The sequence below is a fragment of the Fukomys damarensis genome, unplaced genomic scaffold, assembly GCF_012274545.1.
Source record: "Fukomys damarensis isolate Sample0158 unplaced genomic scaffold, DMR_v1.0_HiC HiC_scaffold_37, whole genome shotgun sequence".
Lineage (NCBI taxonomy): Eukaryota > Metazoa > Chordata > Mammalia > Rodentia > Bathyergidae > Fukomys > Fukomys damarensis.
In genome coordinates this window covers 28,955,500-28,960,887 of record NW_022900949.1, presented here as the reverse complement: position 1 = coordinate 28,960,887, position 5,388 = coordinate 28,955,500, and positions in this window count along the sequence as shown.

The following is a 5,388-nucleotide window of genomic DNA, read 5'->3' as shown; positions in this document are numbered from 1 at the left end:
AAAAAAAAAAAAAAAAAAAAATTAAGCATTAATCATGTACTGGACATGTTAGTAAGACCCTTACATTGATTATATTGGTATTTCCCAGAATGTGGTAAACACCATTTACAGCATGCAATACACAAACTTCAACACAGATCTGGTTTTCCTTCTCCAAAATGCTTAGCTTAGCTTATCCAAATGTTTTCTGGATTTTAAAATATATTACCTAAACATGAAATTCATGTATGTTTCATATACACCTTACACACATAATCTGAAGGTATTTTGTATATTTTTAGTGAGCCTGTGTTTTGACTGCAACCTGTGACAGGAGCTGAGGTGTGGAGTTTCCCATTTGTCTTATGACTGTGCTCAAAAGCTTGGATTTTGGAGCATTTTGGATTTTAAATTTCAGATTATAGACATTTAAACTGTGGTTATATTATTTGTAGCTTATTTTCTTTTTGTAGTAAATAATATTCTCCACTTAGGGTAACAAGATTAAGTGACCTTTAAAAATAAATATGAATAAAGTGAGTTAACAGAAGGGAAAACCAAACAAAAACCACGCTGAGATATACAACTTCATGTCAACTAGAGTGGTTATAATTAAAAGCTCAGATACTAACAGATGTTGGCAAGGATGTATAGAAGTTGGAATTTCACACTTAGCTGGTGGGGATGTCGATTGGTTCAGCCACTTTGGAAAGCAGAGTGGCTGTTCCACAAGAGGTTAAACAAAGACTTACCCCATGACCTAGCAAATGCACTCCAAATGAGATACCCAGGAGAAGTGAAAACATGCCTCCACGCAAGCACTGTACAGGAATGTTCACAGCGTTATTTAACCAAAGCCCCAAACTACAAACAACCCAAATGTCCGCTAACTAATTAATGGAGAGATAAAATACATTGGAACACTATTCAGTTGTAGAAAGGAATGCAGTACTGACAAATGCTACAGTATGGATGAGTTTTGAAAATATTGTGGTGTGAAAGAAGCTAGACATGAAGGCCACAATTTTGCAATGGAATTTTATAATTCTGTTCACATGAAATGTTCTGAATAGGCAAACTGATTTAGACAGAAAGTAGATGGGTGATGCCCAGGGGAGAGGAAGGCGCAGGGAATGGCTACTGAAGGGTACAGGGCTTCTTTTGGGGGTATCAGATATTGGAGAAGTTTGAGAATTGTCTACTGAGCATTGCACAACTCTGTGAGTGTATCAAAATGACTGCATTGTGCACTTTAAACGAGGGAATTGTGTGGTATGTGGATTGCATATCAATAAAGCGGTTATGAAAGTATAAAAAGCAAATATGAGATAATGACACATTGGCATATTAGTATAAAATCAAGAAGATATGTATGGTGAAGTTTGAAAACACCAGATTAGATCAGCACTCAGTCTAATAACTCCAAGAGATCCATGTTATTGTTTTCCCACTGCAAAAGAAGCAGCCACCAAGAGGTGAAGGCTAATCTAAGGATATAGTGTTAAGTGGCTTCTGAACCCAGGCAACTGACTCCAAAACCAGTGCTCTCAGCGGACATGTACTGCTTCCCGGGCTCCCAGCCCCTCGGTGCAGCCTCTAGTTAGTTCGTGTAAGAAGGTCCCACCACAGTGTATTGACATGGTCCTGACCTAACTAATGAAAGTCACCTACTGCTTTGACTTGAGCTGGAAGCTGAGACAAGGCATCTTTTCTAGTTTCCAGGCAGAGAAAAAGAGCAAGCTAATGGTACAGACGATGACCAGCTGGTCACCAGATATCGCTCCCACGTGTAGAGCTATCTTGAAGGGGATGCACCTCTCCACCTGGAAATACTTTGCTCCGATTCCCCTGAAGATAGGTGTGGCCTCAGCTGAATGAAAGTTTCAAATCTGAACTTTCTGGCCTTTAATGCCCAAGCTTTGCTAGATCAGCGCTCTGTAACGGAGATACAGCGTAACAGGCGTGATCAAAATGTAGAACAAATGTTTAATAAAAATTTATAATACAGTAAATGGTATATTGCTCTTGATCCTCTGCTCCCCCTCAAACACTCCCTCTCACTTAACCCCTTTATTCTTGCCACTCTCCGTAGCAGTTCTGGAAGTTCTCTTTCGTGAGTGTCTTTACAAGGCGTGGTCTAAAAATACGGTGAATGCTGCTGCTGAGTGCCAGGCACCCGAAAGGCCGGCTCCTAAAAACAACATTGTATATCCTCATCCTCCTTGTTCACCGGATCTGACGTCCTGCAGCTTCTGACTCTTCTCCAGAGTGAGAAGGACCACGGAAGGTCAACATTTTGAATCCATTCAGAACGGCAAGGCAGCCATGAGAGAGCAACTAAAGGCACTCAGGAAAGAGGACTTCCAGAGCCGCCTCAGGAGTGGCAAGACTGATGGGATAAGAGTAGTTTTAAAAAAAGAGAGGAGTACTTTGAGGGGAAAATAAAGGCTATGTGTCTTTTACTGTCCTAAATTTTAAAAAATTTTGACATTCATTGTATTTTTTGGTCATGTAAGTAATTATATTAGTTAGCTCAGGCTGCCATGCAAAGTGCTACAGACTGAAACACTTAAATGACAGAATTTATATGCTTATATTTATGGAGGCTGGAAGACCAAGATTAAGGTGGCAGCAGGGCTGGTTTCTCCTGGAGCTTCTCTCCTTGGCTTCCAGAGGTCTTCTGCTGTCTCCACCCAGCCTTTTCTCTGTGCACACCCGTTGCTGGGATCTTGTCTTCTTTCACTTTTGATTTTATTACCCATGTTTGCAGTGCATCACGAATGCATTCATTGTGGGGAGCTGGTCCATGCACACGACACATCTTGTTTCTTTTTACAGCCCCTTCCCCTCCCCTCTCTCTTAGTCCCCTTCTCGTTTCCCAAAGATCTATCTCCCCTTTTCATATTATCTAACTTTTGTGTTGCTCTTTGATAAGAGAAACCATACAATTTTAAAAATCATGTATCTGATTTATTTCACTTAACATTATGGATTCAAGGTGCCTCTAATTTCTTATAGATGGCTCAAGTTTATCCTTCTTCACGGTGGAATAGTACTCTGTTATGTGTAAATATCACCTTTTCCTTCCTTAAAAAACTTAAAATAGAAATTCCACTCCATCTATTTCCCATCTAAGTACCTTCTTCTAAGGACACCAGTCGCATTGGATTAGGGCCCCATCCACAGTCCCTCATTCAACCTTAACACCTCTTTAGAGCCATTTGTCTAAACCTAGTCACATTTTAAGGTGCTGGGGGTTAAGGACCCAACATACAAATTTTTAAAGGGACACAAGTGAGTCCAAACCAACCATCAAGTGGTCTAGGGGCCACATTTTAAAAACTGTAATAAAAAAGGCAAAATTAATTTTAATATATTTTGCTTGACCCAATATATCTATTGTCGTCTTAACATGTAATCAGCGTTCAAAATATTAATGGTATTAAGTCTTTAGTATTAAGTCTTCAAATTTCAAAGTGGGTTTTATGCCTCCATGATGCCAGGCATGTTTAAAGCACTCAGCACCCGCATGCAGTGGGTGGACGCCTTCCTGGACTGCGGTTCTATGCACCTGACACCTCCGGGCCCACCATGCCCTTCCACGCTCTGCCTCCACTGCTCGCTGTGCCTGCAACAGCTCCCTCTTCGCGCCCCACCTGAAGCCCTGCTCATACTTCACACTTTCCATGGGTAGCATGAATGTCGCCTCCTCCTTACAATCTTGCTCCCAGAAGAGGTGCCCTTTCTTGTGGGTCTCCGCAGTACTTCATACCCGCCTCTGTACCTATCTGTGTGTACCCACCACAGTGCCTGCGCGCTGGCTTCCTGGACTGTCGCTTATAGAGCAGAAAGACCACGCCCACTTCTGAGCAGTCATCAGCTTGCAGCGCCTTGTTCAGCACAGCACGTGGCAGACCCTCAATTACTTCAATTACTGCTGTTGGCTTAGGGGCAATTGTGGGTACTCTCCGGGATGGCAGTGTTAGGTTAGGAAATTTTCTTTATAATTTCCCCAGAGAGAGAGAGAGAGAGAGAGAGAGACAGAGACAGAGAGAGACAGAGAGAGAGAGAGAGAGAGGAAGAGAGATTGAAATTTTTTTTTAAATGGTTGAAAACAAGGCTTGGGATATCACTGTTACCAGAGAGATTCTGAACCAGACAGCTATGATTTGGGGCTGAATAGTCATTTCGTTCTTAAGTATATGAGCAACCTTGATGTATACCAGTCCCACAGTGTTCCTTTCTATGATATTAGCTACCTATTTCATACTCTGAAAATATTAAATTACCAGCCAAAAAGTCCATTCTATAGAAAATTCCGGAAACGAATTTGTTTTAAGTAATTTTAATAGTGTTGTAATTGTTCTATTTTATTATTTGTTAGTATTGTTAATCTCTTCCTGTGGCTACTTAGTTAAATTTAAATTTAACTTAGAAATATGCATATATAGGGAAAAAAAACTAATATATATACTAGGTTCACCTTCGCCACCATCCATGGTTTCAGGCACCCGTGGGGATCTTGGAAGATATCCCCTGGGATAAAGAAAGAGGATGACTGAACAGCTGTCTTTCTGGGGCCAACAGGCCATATGATTGTCAAGAAATATATGATTAATTTGACAAGGGGGAGGATGGGATTTTACCAGCTGACCCATCAGAGTCACCCTGTCAAAGTCCCCCGTCACATAGTTCCAGGGGACACTACAGAGTGACGACATGAATGGAGTCCCTGAGGTTGACCTCGCACAGCCCGTGTGGTAGATGCAGTGGTCTCAGAAGCCTTACGTACAGGTAAATGCAGAGGTCCCCAGGGTGCCACTGCTTTTAGACTTCTGAACCGGGATACCAAGGAGATGGGGTACAAACACCGGAAGCCTCAGAGTGTAAACACTCACAGATGCTGGCTGATTCCAGAGTCCACGGGTAAAATCAGGGTTTCAAAATTTTGAACACATTCTCCCACAAAAAGGGGCCCAGGCAGGGGTTTCCTTCTCCAGTTAGCGCCCAGGATACAATGATTCAATTCTGAATTGATGTTCCCGGGCTTGCTCCCCTAAGAGAAAGAAGAGATACACTTTCTCCTTTGTCCCCTCCTTTACTCACTCAGATCAAACAGGGAAACAGAAGCCCATGTGATTAAGCCCACTGACTAGAAGACTGAAGCCAGACTCTGCAGGATACAAAGTATAGAGAATAAAGTCAATGAATTGGGTCGAATTCTGGCTTCGCTGTAGGATTTGTAAATCAATTGCCCAACCTCTAAGAACTTCAGGTTTTGTCTTTTTGTTTTTCTTTTAATCTACAGAATAAAGCAGTCCTGAGCCCAGGATATAGCTAAGTGGTACCATGCCTGCCTGGCGAGCACAAGGCCCTAAATTCAATTCCTGATACGGGGGGGGGGGGGGG